We start from the raw sequence: 20,718 nt of genomic DNA, 5'->3' as shown, positions 1-20,718 counted from the left end.
CCACTGGACCACCAGGGAAGTCCTGTTAGGTCTTTAATATTCAACCATTCCTAGTGCAAGCATAGGATTTGGCACTTAGCAGGTATAAGTAGCTCCACAAATGTGTGTTGTGTTAGTTAGCATTAAGTGTTATCTCCTTTAGGACAGATGGCGCATCTCCACAACTTGAGATGGCTTTAGATGGAATTGAGTGGGAGGGGTTAAATTAAAGCACTCTATTGAACGGCTACATTTCCCATCTTGCCCTCCTAAGTATCTCAGTAGATAAATACTAGTTGATTGCAGCTGAGTGGCATGGAGCCCTGAACAGAGTTTGGAGGATTGATTAATACATCTCAGAAAGCCAAGTCAAATACCATGTAAATGACTCCTGGAGGGACAGAAGAAATCCCTGGCCAAATTTCCACAAATTCCTAAGTCAATTTTGCCTTTCTATGGCCTCATCTGGTTATGGGGTTTTCTGTAGCCTGCTATAGTTAAGACGCCCGTACAGTGTCCTAACTAAATCATACCTTCATAAAATAAGCAAACATTGCTGAACACTGACTACACATCAGGCACAAGTCTGGGTGCTGGAACCATATGAAAAAGATGTGATTCAGATCATCGAGAGTTCACATTCTAGTTAGAAAGGCAGGCTGGTGTGATGAGCATAGGCATGTGCAGGAAAGAGGCTTGGAGGAGCTGGAAAATCTCTGCTTTTCAAATCAGAGACTGTGATTTGACTCCAGACCCTCCTAACTTTAAGGTGAATATTCTTTGACAAGTTATTAATTCTCTTTAAAATTCAGTTTTATTTGCTTCTGAATGATGGTGATGACCCTTAGATATGCTACCTGTAAAGCACTTGGCACAGAGGAGACCCCTGATATATGATTATTCATACTCTCATGTCTGGGTGGGACAACCCAGGGATGGTTGTGTCTTGCACAAGCCCAGCCCACAGCTTCTACCACTGTCAGGGGAGTATGCATGTGCATGCGTGATAAATCGCTTCAGTCGTGTCCGACTCTGCAACATGCCAGGCTCCTCTGTCCATGGGATTCTTCAGGCAAGAATATTGGAGTGGGTTGCCATGGCCTCCTCCAGGGGATCTACCTAACCCAGGGATCAAACCCATGTCTCTTGCATCTCCTGCATTGGCAGACAGTTTCATTACCACTAGCACCACCTGAGAAGCCCTAGGGTCAGCTCACAGCCACTAAACTCTCTGATATTTTTATTTCACTACTGAGCTCTCCTCACTTTCTAGGAAATTTGATGTGGAAATTTGAAGGATGCTATAAACACTGGATGTTCTTAGGTGGTTTTCAGAAAAGAAGAAAAACACAGGAGATAAGAAGAAGAAAAAAAAAGACATAGACTTGAAACTGCCATCAATCCCTGCTGTCATCTCAAGCTGGGCTGGATTTCCTGGTCTCACATGACAGTACCAGAAACAAAGATAATTTTGTGGGCTAGGTGTGTCTGAAATTCCAAGCTGATAGCACACAGGGCCATGTAAAAACAGGAGCCATTAAAGTTTCAAAACTCAGTTCAGACCTCAAAATCAAAATCAAATCCTGACTCTTTCCTAAATTCAGATTTGGAGCAGATCCTTATCCTCTAACCTACTATTATTTGGAGCTATGTCATAGGGAGGATAATGCCCTCCTCGCCCCCTCCAGAGACGTCCATTTCCTAAACCTTGGAAACTGTGAATGCATTAGATTACTTAGTCAAAGGAAATTAAATGCAGGTGGAATTAGGTTACTAATAAACTGATGCTAAATAGGAAGAATATTATCAATTATCTAGACATGGCCAATGTAATTACAAGGGTGCTTAAAAGTAGAAAAGGGAGACTGAAAAGAAAGTAAGTGGGAGAGGTAACTGAAAGAAAGGCACACAGAAATGCAACATTGTTGTCTTTGAAGATGGAAGGGGCCACAAGTCAAGGAATGTGGGCACTCTCTAGGAGGTGAAAAGACAAGAGAATGAATTTCCTGCAAGGCCTCCAGAAAGGAACACAGTTGTGGGAAACCTCAATTTTAGTCCAGGGAGACCCATTTCAGACTTCTAATTTCCAGAACTATATGATAAAACATTTTGTTGTTTTATGCCACTAAATTTTTGTGGTGTTTGTTATAGCAGATGTGGGAAATAAATACAAGCTGGGATCACAGACTGGATCAAGATCCTGAAATTTACTGGAACCTAAGCTGGACTCATTTGTGAATTGTTCACTGGCCAGAAAATCATACCAAAGCTTTGTCAGTGATTTCTCTAACAAAAGACCCAGACAACAAAAGTGCTTCCTAATTTACTCTTATTAAGTAAAAAATATTTTAATAATAGCTATTAATTTATCTAATACTTTCATATTAATGATGCAAAATAGAAAAAAGCTATTACTTGCTGGACACCTTTTATTTGCCAAGTTCAAAGCCAGACACCTTTTAAGCATTATTTAATTAATTTTCAAAATAACTCTAGGAGCTGTATGCAATTTTTCTCTCGCTTTCATAGGTAAGGATACTGATCCTTATCTGATCCTTCACAGGATCATAAAAGAAATGAGAAATGGGATATAAGTGTGTCTAAACTCCTAAATTCACACTCACTCTCAACCTTTATTTTAAGCTCTTAAAAACAAAAGTATCTATTTCAAAATTATTAAACCAGAAGCATACTACATCTGAAGGGCCTCTCAAGCTGAAACACACACACACACACACACACACACACATGTATATACATATATTACATTCAGACCAAGGTAAATGAAGGTTTTCAGTATGCAAACATTCAAACTTTATAAAGGAAAAGCGTTACTTTATTATGTAAGAATTACTGTAAAATTCATTTGAGAACATTTATCCCTAAATGAATATAAAGCATATTTTTATGGCTAAAATATAGATTCAAACTGTATCTTCTGAGAAATTATCATAAAGATACCTTCCTATAAGTCTGTATGTCAGACAGATTAGATTAGGCAATGGATATGAAAAACACTTTGTAAACTCTGAAGTGTTTTATGTATGTATTCATTGTTCGCTATTTCTTATAAACCTACTAGCAGCAACACGCATTTCTGTAGCCCATGGGATGTTTAAGGGTCTTCAATGTATACTCTCTCATTTAATATAATTTCTAAAGGTGAGCAAGAAGGCATTCCTCAGGAATGAAGAATAGAGGCTCAAAGTTTAGCATCTTTCAGAAAACATTTACCAAAGGCAGCTATGTGGCATTCCTATGTGAAGCACAGAACACAAAAGATGGATTGGACACGAATTTTTCCATAAGGAGCTCACCATCTACTGGGAACAAATAGAGTATAAATAATTTCAATATGATGGAGCAAACGATAGTATTAAATGGCTGCACAGTGCCACATAGAGAGTTGTTCAGTCACCCAGTGGTGCCTAACTCTTTGTGACCTCATGGGCTGCGGCACGCCAGGCCTCCCTGTCCCTCACCACCCCCTGGAGTTTGCCCAAGTTCATGTTCATTGCATCAGTGATGCCGTCCAGCTATCTCATCCTCTGACAGCCTCTTCTTCTGCCCTCAATCTTTCCCAGCATCAGGGACTTTTCCAATGAGTCATCTGTTCACATCAGATGACCAAAATACTGGAGCCTCAGCTTCATCATCATTCCTTCCAGTAAATATTCAAGGTTGATCTCCCTTAACATTGACTGGTTTGATCTCCTTGCTGTCCAAGAGACTTTCAGGAGTCTTCTCCAGCATCACAGTTTGAAGGGATCAATGTTTTAGCATTCTGCCTTCTTTACAGTCTGCTCTCACAACCATACGTGATCACTGGGAAGACCACAGCCTTGACTATCTGGACGTTTGTCGGCAGAGTAATCTCTGCTATTCAACACAATGTCTAGGTTTGTCATCGCTTTCCTGCCAAGAAGCAATCATCTTCTGATTTCATGGCTACAGTCACCGTTTACAGTGATTTTGGAGCCCAAGAAGAGGAAATCTGTCACTACTTCCACCTTTTCCCCTTCCATTTGCCATGCAGTAATGGGGCCGGATGCCATGATCTTAGGTGTTTTTTTGTTTTTTTGTTTTTAATATTTGGACTTAAGCCGGCTCTTTCACTCTTCTTTACCCTCATCAAGAGGCTCTTTAGTTTCTCTTCTCTTTCTGCCAATAGAGTGGTATCATCCAAAAATCCACACAGAAAAAATTAACCCCAATTTCCTGGCTTCTAATCTCTCTTCCTCTCTTTCTTTTTCCCTTTTCAAACACATTCTTCAAGACTTTTATTTTTCAGTCCTTCTGGTCATCTCACTCCTGTGCCAGAAGGTGCCAAGCATCTCTCTGTCTTCTCACAACTCTCCAGATTGAAATCCACCTGGGCAGAGATGGTTTGTTTTTTCAGATGCCCTCAAATCATATTGTCTACAGCAGTCGTAAGGAGTGATAAAAATGGGTAGAGATAGAGGCTTATATTCTTCTCTGCACCTACCAATATGCTGTACTCTTAGTATATAGGCTCACTTATTTATTCATTCATTCAGAAAACATTCATTTAACATCCACCATGTTGTAGGCAACATTCTAAGTTCTGACAGTATAGAAATAGCATCACTGATTGTAATAGCTATTATCTGCAGTGCACTTATCATGGACTAAGCACTCTTGAGGGCTTCCCTGGTGGCTCAGATAGTAAAGAATCTATGTGCAAGGCAGGAGACCCAAGTTCAATCCCTGGGTCAGGAAGATTCCCTGGAGAAGGGAATGGCCACCTACTCCAGTATTCTTGCCTGAAGAATCCCTTAGACAGAGGAGCCTGGCAGACTATAGTCCATGGGGTTGCAAAGAGTCAGACCTGACTGAGTGACTAAGCACACATGTGCAAGTATTCTTATAAATATTTTGCTTAAGTTAATTTAATTCTGATGACAAAAGTAATCCTGTTGTCATTGTTTGAATGAGGGAACTGAGAAAAAGATTAGGTAATTTGCACAAGGCATACTTAGTAAGTGGATAAGCCATAATTCAAACTCAGCCTGGCTTGGGCCAACACACTTAACCATTAGAATAATCCCAGACTTTGAGAAGAAACTCTTGCAGTCCTCATTTCTGAGAATTTTATCTTGAAAGAGTCTCAAATTTTATCACTTTATTGTGTATGTTATCATGTGCTTTTTCTCCCTTGTTCTGATAATGTATTAACTATCTTGATTAATTTTTTTGAAAGATAAATCCACATTAGGATCCCAGAATAAATCCCACTTGGCCGTGATTTTTTTATTACATCTCTAAATTTGATCTGCTAATATTTTGTTTAGGATTTTACTTATAATTTATGAGTAACATAGGCTTATAATTTTATTTTGTTTTATTTTTTTACTTATCCTTTTCTGTTTTTGGTATAGAGTCAGACTGTTTTCATAATATGTTAAAGTGTTCCTGTTCACCACTATCTGAAAGATTTCTGCAAGACATTATTTTTCTTGAAAATGCTTATAGGAATACACTAATGAAATAATTTAGGCCAGAAGTTTCCCTTTCCTGCTTTGGTATGCTACTTTGCTTGGTTGGGGGAAGATTTTTAATTGCAGTTTCAATTTCTGAGATTTTGGAATTTTCTAGTTATATTGTTATTTATTGATTAATTCCATTGTGGTCACTGTATGAATTCAATCTTCTGAAATTTATGTGGATTTGCTTTTGTGCTTAGTATAATGCCTGTTTTGGTAAATATTCCAAAAACATTTGAAAATACTGTGTATTCTTCAGTTTTTTGGTTGTAGTTTTGGGGCATAATGTCAATTAGTTCAAATTAGTTAAGAGGGTTTCTAAATAAATATTCTCTGTCCCATATGACTTTCGGTTTGCTCTTTAAAAAGCATATTTTAGACTCTATAGCAATAATTGATATTTTGTCTGCCTTTCCAATTAATTCTGTTTTTTATATGTCTCTTGAACTATTTAGGCATATATATATCTGGGCTCATTATGACTTCCTGTTGATTGTTTCCTTTTTCTTTATAAAAGATTCCTATTTCTTTCTTTAATACATTCATCAATGTCTGTTTTCTCTTATACTTAATACAGTCATATCAGCTTTTGTTTGGTTAGTGTTTGTTTGCTATGTATTACTATCATTGTTATTATTTTACATTTAATCAAGTGTATCTCTCCTAAACACATACTTGACTCTTGAATGCATATATTTATTTTTCTTAGTGTGATAACTTTGCATTTCCACTGGGTCATTACACAGCTTACATTTAGTGTAATTACTGAGATCAGTTTAAGTCTGCTATTTTAATATTTGCTTTCTAACTGTTCAAATTGTGGCTTGTTTCCTTGTTCTTCCTTTTCTATTTTTAGAATTAGTCAAAAAACATTAGCATTCTGTTTTTTTCCCTTTATTCAAGTTTACTTATACATTTGTATTATTTGTAGTGATACTTTGATTGTATGTTCTTAACTTATTGTAGCCTACCCTAAATTAGCTCTCTACAAATTCTTGCAAGACCCTTACAACAATTTAATCCATTTATTCCATTCTCTTATTTCAATTAATTTTATTTACACATAGTTATAACACCCAAAGTACATTGTTTTTATTGTTTAACAACTGTAATATTTTATAGTTATCCAATATGCATCCCTTCTCATGTTTTCATTTTTTTCTGGAATTTCATGTTTTTATGTGATTTTCCTTCAATGTGAAAAACTTGCTTTAGAATGTCTTATAGTGTGAGCCCAATGTCAATACACTCTCTGAAGCTCATCTGAAAACATTTTTATTTCATCTTCACTTTTTAGAAGGCAGCTATACTCACCACTATACTTCCAATGCTGCCATTTCACCTTCACTTTTAATCATATTTTTGAATCATAGAATTTCAGTTTTTGTTTTTCTTTCAGCACTTTAAAGATGCTATTCCAGTATCTTCTGTTTTTCATAGTTACTCTTTGAAAGTTTTCTGACAGTAGAAGACAATGTGCCTTTTTCTATTGTACCTTTAAAAATCTGTCTTTGTCTTTAGTCTTCAGAAATTCAATTATTATGTCAATATGTCTTCTTGAATCTCTAAGTTTTATCTTCCATCAGTTTTGTAAACTTATCAGTAGCTTTTCAATATTGCTTCTCCTTTCTCCTTTCCTTCAGAGATTCCAGTTATATGTTTGTTAGCATATTTTAGTTTCCCATGATTCTGTTGTAATCTGTTCAGATTTCTTCATTTTTCTCTCTCTACTTTGGTTTAAATAACTCCTATTGATCTTTCTACATATTCACTAATTGTCTTTTCTGCTGTTCCAAATAATGAGTTCTTAATTTATGATATTATATATTTTTGTTTTAGAATATCCATTTGATTTATTTTAAACATTGCATCTCTTTGTTAGAGTTAACTATAGATTCATATTTTCCTCATTTAAAAAAATATGTGTATTTATTTTAAAGCATTTCTAATGAGTAAAATACTAATCTGTTTTTATTGGCTATTTCCTCTATTGATTTTGAGTTCTATTTTTCTCCTTTATATTTCAAACTATTTTTATTGATGTATAACCCTTCTGTAAAGGACCATAAGGACTAAAGATGGTGTTACTTTTCCCCAGATGGTATTTCTTTCCTCTAGTAGGCAGAATCATGAGCCACCTTGGTTTATTCAGCAAGCAAGCCAGGTCAAGATTGGTTTGTAGCCCTAATCAGACTCAGTTTACCTCTGGTTACAAATCTCTCAAAGGCAAGAACTTTCCTGTGTTTTATTGAAGACCCAAACTTTTAGCAGAATTTTGGCTTAGAGTACTGTTCATTCCTATGCTTCCTTAGCATTCTGCAAAAATCCCGCTTCTCTCTTTGGGAAAATAGACTTATCATTTGTAGCTCCTCTAGATTCTAGTTTTCCACATGAGTCTGAATGGTTATCAAATATTAGCTTCCTCACCAGTATTCTACGTATGAAAGATCTGATCATTAAACTATGCTCAGACTCTGCAAATATTCCCAGTGAGTAAAATACTCCTTAAATTCCACAAAGTGAAATGGATTTTTTTTCCTGTTTAGATTAATTCTTCTAGACCTTTTACATGTACAAAGCTCTTCAGTGATTAAAAAAGTATAACATTTACAGTTTATCCATTTTTCTAATTGTTATTATGGGGAAAATTGTCTATCAATAGATTTTAAAATTTAGCAGGGAGCAGAAGTCCATATATTGATTTTGTAAGTAGAAAACTCAACTTAATTAATTAAAAAAAATAAATTTAGAGAGTAAAATTATAAAGCAACATTGTAGACTATTTAAATCCTATCGGTTTCCTTAATTGTAGAATTTATAACATATAAATAAGAGAAAGCAATTTCTCTTATAATAAATAAGAGAAGGCAATTTCAGACCATTTTGGTAAATAAGTTTGTCTTGCAAAACTGCCAGTTGAGTCATAGTAATGGGATCTATCTCTTCATGATTCTTCTAATAATTTTTTTATTAAACAGCTATTATGTACTATGTACCACATCAGTGCTGTGGATCTGTACTGAATATAAGAATAATAAATTCCATGTTCAGAAGGAGGTTGATAGTCTCATGAATGTCACTTATGCAGAGGTTATGTCTTGCTGAAGGGATGACAGTACAAAAAAATAAAATTTATTAATGTCATTGTCTTATGACAGTCACTTGGGTATGTCAGCAGCTCTCAAGAGAAAACCCATGTCCCAAAGAGATGTTTTTAAGGCTGTTGACAAAGAGAAACATCTCTTTTTAACAAATGTAAAATGACATCTTATAAAGTTAATGTGGCATAAAACTATAAAATGCAAAACTGTTGTAAAGGCCAATTATTTAGAAAATTGATTGTGCAGAATGTTAGCAAGTTTCATAACTGACTTGTAGAAGCAGAGTAGTAACATAAAATATATAATATGCAAATAATCAAACAGCAAAATAGAAGCTAGAAAAATTTCAGCGCAGAGAAAGTAAAACTACCACCTACATGTGGTGAGACTCTTTATGTATACTGATTCTTCGGTATTTAAAATATAAAAAGACAAATCCTGAAAAAAATGAAGACTGAAGACCCTAAAATCAGAATTCTAGGAGTATAAAGATATCTTCCTTGAAATATCCCTTGTGTTACCTTCTAGCTTCCTTGATAGGAAGACATTGGTAAAAAATAAAAGTGTTTATTTTTACAGAAAAGTTTTCATTAGTTGGAAATTGTCATATTAAAAGATATAATGATGATAATAATAGCTTACTTTTGTTAAGCACTATTAAGTGCCAGTCCCTGCTCTTTATATGTGTTTTATGTGTTTCAGCTCTTGTGATTTAATCCTATAGTCATCTTACAAGTTAGATACTGTACTATCACTATTCTCATTTTGCTGATGAGGAAAAAGGCAGTTTTTCCTTTTTTAATCCTCTTCAGTATTTCCTTTCATCCTCATAATAATACTAAGGTTGAATAGTATTACCATTTCCATTTTATGGGTGAAGAATTTACTAAAATTCTTCAATTAACTTAAAAATTAACTCAGTCAATGTCACACTAGGAAACTGTGATGCCAAATTCAACTCAGATATTCTGGGTCCAGAATCATTGCTTTCCATCACAAACACCAAACCATGTCCAATTTAAAAGGAGTACTATAACAGTAACATTTTTTAAAGTGTTTATATCGGTCAACTTATAAAATTACTATGACAGATTACTCATAGAAACTAGGTGCTTTTGGGGTTCCTCAAACTTTTAAAGACATATATGAGTTGAAATCATTGACCTAAAATGGTTTACTCATGTTCTTAAAAAGTCTCCTCAATGCCTCATTATTCACCAATGTTTATGTTCTTTATGGTCTTTCTTCTTCACCAGATTCTCGGAGGAAAATATATTCTTCTTTTCTTTGTTGTTTATTATGTAATTGCTAACCTTTTTCACCTGTTCCAAGACCTCATTCCATCAACCATCTTTGTCACTCCCCTATATTCAACCAATGCCAGTTTTTTGTTTGTTTTAGTTTTCAAGTTTTGCTTCAATAAGGCACAGCATCTCAGCCAATAAAACTAATATTTCCCTCATTCTATAAAGATAAAAATAACACCTTCTCCAATCCTATTAATGTTTAATATCTTATATTCCTTTATTATCCAGCTTTATTGGAAAGGGAGTTTATACTAAGTCTTCCTATAGGAAAGAGTTGTTTGCTTGCAACCGAAAGAACTTAACACTGACTAACTTCATAAAATAGGAATATATCGGGAAGATGTATGATAGCTAACAGGACAGAAGCTGTACCTTTGGAAGGACTTGCTGGCAGAGAAATGCTCTCCAAACATTTCATCTTCAGTATAGCATTTCTTACCCATCTTCCTATTAGGTGGTGCCCTTGGACTGGCTCTGACCAAAAGCCTGTTGGTATTATAAATAAATTTTATTTATAATGAGGGCATAGAATTGCTGATGCAGGGTTCTCTATTTCTCTGCTACATTAACTGTCATAGGTTGAGTTCTCCAGGAACAAATACAGAGATAGATTTGAGTCATGGGTATTTTTTACATGCACACATACATGCGTGCATGCTCAGTCATGTCCAACTCTTTGTGACATCATGGATTGTAGCATGCCAGGCTCCTCTGATCATGGGATTTTCCAGGCAAAGAATACTGTAGTGGGTTGCCATTTCCTTCTCCAGGGGATCTTCTCAACCCAGGAATTGAACCCATGTCTAGTCTCCTGTGTCTCCTGCATTGGCAGGCAGATTTTTTACCACTTTGCCACCTAGGAAGCCCTTCACAGCTTTTTATTAGGGATCAATACCTGCTAAGGGAAGAGGGTGCAAGTCACTTTGGACAGAGAAAGAATTTTTCTGCAATGCAGATCCAAAAAAGCCTAAGCCAACCCAGGGGAAGATTTGGAATAAGTATATAGTTCCCATTACAATCTGAGTTGAGCAGAAATGGCCAGGTCTTTCTAATCCCAACTTGCTCCGTATCAGAGCTGCCCAGGGAAAGGCAGGACCTTGGGCATGGGGACTCTCTACAGTAAAGGTAGACCTTGAAGTTTCTGATAACTGAGGTTGGTTACATCACTTTCCATAGCTGGGAAGCAAGTCCTTCCTTGAAGGGAAATCTGGGTGGAGCATCTCTGTGTCTACTATGAATATCCAAGATGATTGAGTTTGGTTACTGTGATTCATATGCCTAGATGTATACGGCTAGCAGAGGAAGGATATATGAAGTAGTAGTTTCACCAGAACTGCAAAAGAGGAAATATAATAGTTTCCAAAAGGGAAATGATATTCAGTTATCAGATAGAAGGTGGAATGGATATTGGACATGCAGAAACAACAGAATTTTTATTCTTTATCATTTTCTCATGTCACTTCCACTTTCTAATTGATGGAAGGTGGATTCCTCCCTTTTCAATCTACTTGGATTTTGCTAAGCTCACAAATATTTTTATTAAGTTAGTTACATATGGTTCAAAATATTTCCTGCCCTTTCTTGTGGAAAGATGATCTGCTCCCTCCTAGAAATTCAGGCTTAAGCACACGACTTTGGACAATTAGATATAACAGGATGTGGCATGTATATTTGATTGACAATGTTTCAAGTGTACAGCAAAGTGATTCAGCTATATGTATATAGAAATATAAGAATATATGTGTGTATATACACATATATTTCAGATTCTTTTCCATTAAGTTATGACAAGATATTGAATATAGTTCCCTGTGATATATAATAAGTCCTTGCTGTTTATTTTATATATATATAGTAGTATTACTGTTGTTCAGTAGCTAAGTCATGTTTGACTCTTTGCAACCCCATGGACTGCAGCATGCCAGGCTTCTCTGTCCTTCATTATCTCCTAAAGCTAGCTCACACTCATGTTCATTGAGTCGGTGATGCTATCTAACCATCCTATCCACTGCCACCGCCTTCTCCTCTTGCCCTCAGTCTTTCCCAGCATCAGGGTCTTTTCCAATGAGTCAGCTCTTTGCATCAGGTGGCCAAAGTATTGGAGCTTCAGCTACAGCATCAGTCCTTCCAATGAATATTCAGGACTGATTTCTTTTAGGATTGACTGGTTTGATCTCCTTACTGTTCAAGGGACTCTCAAGAGTCTTCTCTAGCACGATAGTTCAAAAGCATCAATTCTTCAGTGCTCAGCCTTCCTGATGGTCCAAAGAGCACATCCATACATGACTACTGGAAAAACCATAGATTTGACAAGGTGGACCTTTGATGGCAAAATAATATCTCTACTTTTTCATATGCTGTCTAAGTTTGTCATAGGTTTTCTTCCAAGGAGCAAGTGTCTTTAAGTTTCATGGCTGCAGTCACCATCTGCAGTGATTATGGAGTCCAAGAAAATAAAATCTGTCAGTTTCCACTTTTTCCCTGTCTATTTGCCAGATGGGACAAAAATGATGGGACAGGATGCCATGATCTTAGTTTTTTAACTGTTGAGTTTTAAGCCAGATTTTTCACTCTCCTTTTATAGTAGTGTATATCTCTCAATTCCAATCTCCCAATTTATCACTTTTAAGAGAAGCTGGTCATTCTGCCTTGTTCTTTTTCTGTTCTTCAATGAACCTATGTCCAAAAAGTAGTTGTTGTGCCTGGACCCCAGAGTGAGGGCAGGAAGCAGTGTAGCAGACAATCCATAATAGAGAAACAGAAACAGGGTTTGGGGTATATGATCGTAGTGAGGACTCGGTGGACTTTGAACAGGAATTCATATCCTACTTATGTTTTGTTGGATGTCCTATCCAATCCCAGAGTCTCAGACTCAAATGGCTTTAGAAACTGGACAGGTGATTTCACATTATTCAAAAGCCAGTGGTCATTTTGTTAGGGAGAGCCAGTGCCCAAAGAGAAAAGGAATTATATACCCTTGGCTGAAGGCATTCCAATTCAAATGGTTTGTAAAATCTCTACCCAACCAAACCTATTTTCTGGATGAAATCAATCCTAGGATCACCAGATGACCCTCCAGCTACGCCAAGCAGACCTCTCAGTGTGGCCTAGGGTGGGCACTTCCTACAAGCTTATTTCCAAGCAACCAGGCAGGTTCTTTCTGTAGGGAGATCGGTGCTAATGAAGAGCATTGTACCTTTGTACCTTAGTACAAAGAATGGAATTTAAGCCATCCCAGTACAGTTTCATGAATAAAGTTTAATTTTTTTCCCATTATTTGCTCTAAGAAAAGAAAAACAAACAGATTTCCTCAAGGAGAGAACACGCCCAAATATCTACGTTCCTTTCATCCCTGCCATCCTGAAATCCTTGTTTAAAACAACTTAAATCACCAGAGGAGCATTAAAGTCCTCTTTAGAGCTAATCTGTTCAGCAATGCCAGAAGAATGCAGACTGAGCAGCAAATCGAAACAAATTCCCTGGGACCAGAGCTCTTGAAGGGACAGAGGGACTGTTTTCAACATAGAAGGGAATGGAATACATTTGCTCTATTTTCCACTTTTCTGTTCTGAAATATGAGAGACACTTTGAGTGTGTTCCTTAGGCATCCTGAAGAATAAACTATTTCTGGTCCCGCAAACCCCTTTCTCTTTGTGGAAATCAGATTCCACCCTCCCAGGGACTTCTCAGAAGAAAATCAAAGCTTTCAACTCCGGAAACATCCAAATAGCGCCCTTTCCTCAGAGTACGCTGGTAGCTGCGGATCTCCAGGCGCACTGTGGGGGTGTGGGTTCATATCCTGCTATTGCTAGGCAGATGACATCACTCTTCTTTTCCATAAAGAGTTGTTCCATATGTGCTGCTTGCTGAGCAAAACACACATATGCGGGGACTGCAGATGAAATATGCATGCGATGTGGGCCCAGGCCAATTTCGTCTCTTAAAGGAAACAGCAACGCTATTTAAGTGGTACCAATAAAATAACATTTTCTCTTCCGAATTTAAAAGCAATTCCCAAGCCTGCATGGAATCAACCCTTTCAAATAGTTCAGGAATCTGTTGTTATGTCCTCTGAAAACAATAGTTTCATGTTTGGGAGTTACTAGATCTAACAGAAAATAATAGGGACTTTTCTAATTGCTTGTAACCAGCCAGGCACTTAACATTTAATTTGTATCATAAGCCTTTTCTAACAATGACATGCTTCCTATTTTAGGAGTTATAAAAATCAAAACAGAGGCTCAGAGAGGTTCAGTAAACTGTTTAGAGTATTAATACTGGACCCTGGGCTTTCATCTCTGGAAATCCGATCGTGAACCTGGAGTTCCTTCCACCCCTGCTCATCAGAAAACAATGAATAGGTGAAAGGCAAATGAGTATTTTTGATAACACATTTTTTAAATAGGATGACTTGCCAAATCTCTTCTCTCTGGAATGCTTCACAATCTGTTCCCCCCCCCCCTTTTTTTTTTTTTTCGTTCTTGAAGGCAGGCTGGAGTAATAGAAACAGGCTCTTGGAGGGCTTTGAAGCACAATAGTATATAAAGACGTGACTGACTGCTGTCCTGAAAGCACAGACTAAACCTCCAGCAGGGTTTGATCATCTTTGCGTTTAAGCTGGAAGATAAGAGATTTGTGACCCTGGCAAAGCCATTAATTCTGGGACAGGGGTACTAATACATTTCCTTGTTCTGTCTGCTTTAAGGCTTTTTCCAAGATGCTCGGTGAAAAGAACCTCTTCTCTTTCATATCTTTTGGGAACTCCAATTGATCTTCTCAGCAGCACCCATCTCTCCTCCCCAACCTTTCTACATCTTCCTAGGTGACAAATGGATGGAAGGATTGGCTTCTTGGCCCTTTAGCAGCTGAATAACAACTGTTTCCCATCTCTTTCTTTTCTTCCCAACTCCTCCCCTTATCCCCATCCTGGGAAGTTAGGTTTCTTCCAGTGAGGTCTTCCCCTGTGATCCCAGAGGCCTCTTCTTTTCAGTCCATCTACAGTCATTAACAAATTGAGAATTTCTCCAGAGCTTAAAGTTTGACTCTCTGGAGCTGGGAACAGATAGTGCTAATGATAAAAACAAAACAAAACAGCCTCCCCGCCCACCCAAACAGCTGTCGCCAATCACACTCTCCAATCCTCAGAGGGATCCATTGAGTTTTCTAGAGTGAAGGATCAATCTCGAGTTGCCCTGGCAACAGTAACAGATTTGAGAACATCCTCCTGGGCTGTTTGGATGCACAGAGAGGAAAAAAACAGGGTGGGGAACAAAGGTTTGTTCCCCATGTTTTGAGAAGTCCCTGCACAGCAGTTCACTGTGTTCACCATGAGGAGTACTTGTGGATCTCACAGCATGAAGAGGGTCTGCTATGATGAGATTGATTTCACTTAAGAGGCCCTTGAAATATTCATGCACATCCTAAAAGTTTTCAAGAACGTTTATCAGGAGCCAAATTTCCAGGGGGAGTTGGAAATCAATTCTTCAATAGCAAACTCCACCCCTGTCAGTTGCTCAGATCCACACCCCTCTTTCTAGGTGGGAAAATGAAAGAATCTCCTGAAATCCACATTGGGAGAGTAAGATGTGGTTGTCAGCGAAGACAAGAAGGCAGGGTTGTCCACCCCCACCCCGCACACCCTCATTGATTCCAGCTTTAGCTCTGTGCAAGTTTATTTTTAAAAATGTGGATGCTCCATTTTCAGAGAGTGATCTAAAAATATATTCCTGCGTGCCTGTGGCTGTGCTGTGTATATAAATCCGAAACCTCAGAATAGAGTGGATTACACTGAGAAGCACAGATAGACCAAAAAGCAGAACAGGATGCTTCCTTCTACCTTCTGTGTCAGGAGGTGGCTTTCAGGGCATTAAGCACATCAAATGTTGTCAGAGTTGATTTCATGAATAGGTTTCTGTGTAGAGTAACTTAAGGACATGGAAGAAGACTGTTTTCCAGGTGCGATCCCATATTGCCCTTCTTCTCTGCCTAAAATGACATTTTTGATAAAACTGAAATTGTAAGAATAAAAGGAAACCTTAAGAGTGTTCTATGTACTGGTGTGTGATCACACCCCCACCCCAAGATGGCTCTTCTCTCACTCTCTGTATATCCCTTGCTGGACCAATGCTTGCTTCACCTACACCTTACTCACACCACTGACCTTCCTACTTACCTGCCTCCACCCCAGTTAGTGATTGTTCTAACCTTTAGATCTAACCTTTAGATCAGAACATCTCCACCTGATGGCTGATCAAACGGGTAGTGAGAGGCGTGCCCCTCAGCCAGTTTCCCTGGTAACCAATGAGCCAACCTGATGTCAATTCCCCCTGTAACTGGCAACCTCCGCCTCCCTCCAGGAGCTGCCCTGTCCTGCCTGCTGCCTGCCTGGTACTGTAGAGTCTTGTTGCTGTGTGGCTGGGGCGGGAGCTGTCACGTCCCAGGGCCTGCAGGCGTCCTGAAGCTGGACTGACCGCCAAGTGAGGGTTCTTGGCTTCTCGACAGGGGGAAGGAATTCAAGAGCCAGCCAAGGAAAAGCGAAGGTAAGTTTATTTAGAGGGATACACCTTCCATAGGTAGAACATGGACTGTCTCTGAAACTGAGAGTGGGCCCTGAAATTGATAGTGGGTTTTGTAGGCTAAGTAATTGCACACACTAATGAGTGGGAGGAATATTCTTGCTTTTGGGGGAACAGTGAGGGTTTCTGAAAAAAAAAAAGAATGGGGCCACTGCCAACTTCTCGGCTTTTTATGGTCCCTCTTGGAACTGCTGTGGCATAAGAACCAGGTGTGTGTGGGGGGTGGGGGTGATGTTTGCTTTTACAGTGGAGGTATCCTGAGTGTCACTGACCCTGCTGCTCTTCCCAAAGCCATCTTGGTTTCGGCTGGTTCAGGCTGTTTTTTCTCACATCCCTATAGCTGTGCATTTCTTCAATTACCTAGCTTTTGTGTCCTGCTCCTTTCCCTCCTGTCTCAGCTCCAGGGCCTTGCTTCGAGGTGTAAGATCCCCCATCCATGAAACCACTGAGGTCTGTTGCTAACTCTGGGCTCTTTCTTTGGCCTTGAGGATGGGCAAGGACAGGGCCTGTAGGCCTGCTGGGTGCAGCCCCAAAATTGCTGGAGCAGCCAGGAGACCAGGGAAACTCCTGAGAGCCCTGAGATGTCTGGAAATAAGGACAAGGAATGGAAAGTTCACAGGAGCTGTCCACTTAACATGGGGGGCCAGGAGTCACTGGGTGTAATTCTGAAGGTTATGGAGGACTCCTGCGGTGGCTGACCTCTCTTTGGGGCCACCAGGACAGATGGAGAACTCATAGGCACCCCTAATTCTGTTGTAGAGATAGGGACTGCCATTGCAAAGGGAAAAAGTGTTAGATAATACGGCATTGGCCACAGCTGTGGGCTGGTGGTTGCTTTTCATATAAGAAAGGCCACAGAGGCCAAGTCAACAGCTGAAGTGAAGGTTAACTTAAATGCTGATTCACGTGCCTCTGGAAGTGAGGCAGGTGCGTCTGACTGAATGATATGTATTATGGTCACTCTTACTTTTTACACCAAATTGGCTATTTAGAAACTGTTAAAAAAAAAAAAAAAATCCCTGAAAATGTCCTAAATGGGAATCTTTTGACTTTATAAGACAGCTTTCTGCCTATGAGCTTAGAGGAAGTTAACTTTCTAGAAGGAACGTGTATTTCTCTTCCTGTGCTTTTGAGAGAGAAATAATCTACCTGGGCTCTCAGGAACTTTAATGCTTGAGAGCAAAGGGAAAAAAAAAAAGAAAAAAGGAGCCTTAAATTCTAGCAAGAAAACAGAGATCCTTGTGCCTGTATAGGTATATGTATGTGTTTGTCAACAAAGGTCTGTCTAGTCAAAGCTATGGTTTTTCTGGTAGTCATGTATGGATGTGAGAGCTGGACTATAAAGAAAGCTGAGCACCAAAGAATTGATGCTTTTGAACTGTGGTGTTGGAGAAGACTCTTGAGAGTCCCTTGGACTGCAAGGAGATCCAACCAGTCCATCCTAAAGGAGATCAGTCCTGGGTGTTCATTGGAAGCACTGATGTTGAAGCTGAAATTCCAGTACTTTGGCCACCTCATGTGAAGGACTGACTCATAGGAAAAGACCCTGATGCTGGGAAAGATTGAAGGCAGGAGGAGAAGGGGACGACAGAGGATGAGATGGTTGGATGGCATCACCGACTCTATAGACATGAGTTTGTGTAAGTTCCAGGAGCTGGTGATGGACAGGGAGGCCTGGCATGCTGCAGTCCATGGGGTCGCAAAGAGTCGGACATGACTGAGCAAGTGAACTGATGTGTATCTTATAAATATGAAATGCCTCTACCTGCAAATGGCATTGCCAAGATTGGTTTGTGGATGCACTCTGTTTAATTGGCTTAAAAGAAATCACACACACATATGAATTCTCAGGAAGCTTCAAAATTTGCCCACATCCTGGTGAATGACTGTTTTTAGCATAATAAGTATCTTACTCACTCTGGATACTTTTCAGCTGCTGGCATCTATATTGTTTGTGGTATCTGGTTGCCTCCATGTACCTGACCCCAGGGATATCATGGGAGAGGGGTAGACCAAGATTTTAAAGGTCATGTTGGGTATGTAGAGGTGGAATATATGATCAGGCCACCCAAAATGGCTGTTCTTTTGCTCTCCGGACACCCCCTGTCAGACCAGTGCCTGCTTTACCTACACCCTACTCTCATGACTGACCTTCCTACATATGTGCCCCCACCCCAGCTAGTGACTGTTCTAACATTTAGATCAGAACATCTCCACCTGCTAGCTGATCAAAGAGGTGGTGAAGGGTGAGCCCATCTGCTGGTTTCCCTGGTAACTGATGAGCCAACCTGATGTCAATTCCCCCTGTAACTGGTAACCTCCTTCTCCCTACTCCTGGGAGCAAAGACTGCTGCCATGTCTGGAAGATACACATATATATAATCTATATCCTTTAATATAATGGAATATTACTCAGCCTTAAATAGGAAGCTCTATCACTTAGCAGGTATTATGCTAAGTGAAATAAACCAGACACAGAAAGACAAATTTTGCATATCTCATATGTGGAATCTAAAATAGCCATACTCATAGAATCAGAGTGAAAGGGTAACTGGAAGAGGCAAGTAGATGGAGGAAATGAGATTTTGGTCATAGGATCCAAAAAAGTTGATAAGTTCGGAAATCTAAGGTATAGCATGGTGACTATAAAATGATACTGTATTTTATACTTCAAATGTGACAAAAGAGTGAATCTTATGTGTTCTCACCACACGTACAAAAAGTAATAACTATGAAATGATGCTTACATTTATTAGCTTTATTGTGATAATCATTTCATGATATATAGATATATGAAAACATCACATTGTATACCTTAAATAAATACAATTTTTGTCAATTTAACCGTAAGAAAGCTAGGGAAAAAGCTTGGATGTGAGTTGGGCCTGGGTAACATTAACTCTGGTGCTTGGGATAATAATAGAGGCTGAGAGAAGCGGAGTTGTGTAGCTACCAAAATGTAGTATGAAGGCTCTGAGAGGAAGGCAGGTTTAAGGATTGGTAAAGTGCAGTAGTTTGCAAGCTTATTCTGTAAAGAGATAAATAGTAAAAGTTTCTACCCTACAGACCTATGGTCTCTGTTGCAACTACTCAACTTTGCTGTCATAGCACAGAATTCCCCACAGAGACAGCAAGTGAGAGAATGATTATGGTTGTGTTTCTGTGAAATTTTTATTTATGGAGATTGTAATAGAATAATTTTCATATATCATGAAATGCATTTCTCTTTTTTTCCCAACTATTCAAAATGTAGGGGACTTCCCTGACAGTCTAGTGGTTAAGACTTGGCCTTCAAATGCAGGGCATGCAGGTTTAATCCCTGGTCTGAGAGCTGAGATGTGACATGTCTCACAGACAAAAAAAAAACAGAACATAAAATAGAAGCAATATTGTACCAAATTCGATAAAGACTTTAAGAGTAGTCCACATCAAAAAATCTTTAGATCACAAGCCAAAAAAGAAAGGGATCAAAATTTAATAACCATTTGTAACATGGGCCATAGGAAAAAACACAGCAAGCCAAGTTTCACCCATAAGCTATAGTTTGTCCACCCCTAGCATAGGGCGTGGAAAACCCGCAGAGGATTTGTCCTTACAGGGAGAAACTACCCAGGCCTACATTGGAGACCTCACCTTTCAGGATCCAGTCAACTTCCAGGTACTTTGGAGGGAAAGTGTATGTATTTTTGGTGCCACTTGTAAGTGCCAGGGCCTGAGCTGGCACTTTATATACTTCATCTTTGCTTAGCCTCTCCTAGGAAGTGATATTACTCATTGTTTATCTTACAGCTGAAAAAGCCTTTCTCTGCATCACAGCACAGCCAGTAAATGAGGGGACCTGTGATCCACAGTGGTGACTGGCTCCAAAACCCATTATCTGTTCACTGTTCTACACTGCCTAGCAGGACCAGAACTTGATCCAGGCAGGCCCTGACTGAATACAATAGTTCATTTTTGTCCCAGCGGCATGACAGAAGAATAATACCTTGGAGGTTGTGACTATCTAGTAATTTTTCATCCAACTCCCTTATTTTACTGGACAAGTAGATGGCTTACCAATGCTAGATCTGAGGTGAGATATGATGATGAAAAATAAAAATAGACTCTAAGGCCCAACTAGGGGTAGTTTTGCCCTCTAGGGGACAATCCATTATATCTAGAGATATTAATATATTTGGTTGCCACAAGTAGGGAAGGAGGTGCTGCTGGAATCTAGCAGATAACAGCTAGAGGTGCTACAAGATATTATACA

Source organism: Cervus elaphus, chromosome 21, assembly GCF_910594005.1.
Source record: "Cervus elaphus chromosome 21, mCerEla1.1, whole genome shotgun sequence".
Classification (NCBI taxonomy): Eukaryota; Metazoa; Chordata; class Mammalia; order Artiodactyla; family Cervidae; genus Cervus; species Cervus elaphus.
This window is presented reverse-complemented; position numbering follows the sequence as displayed.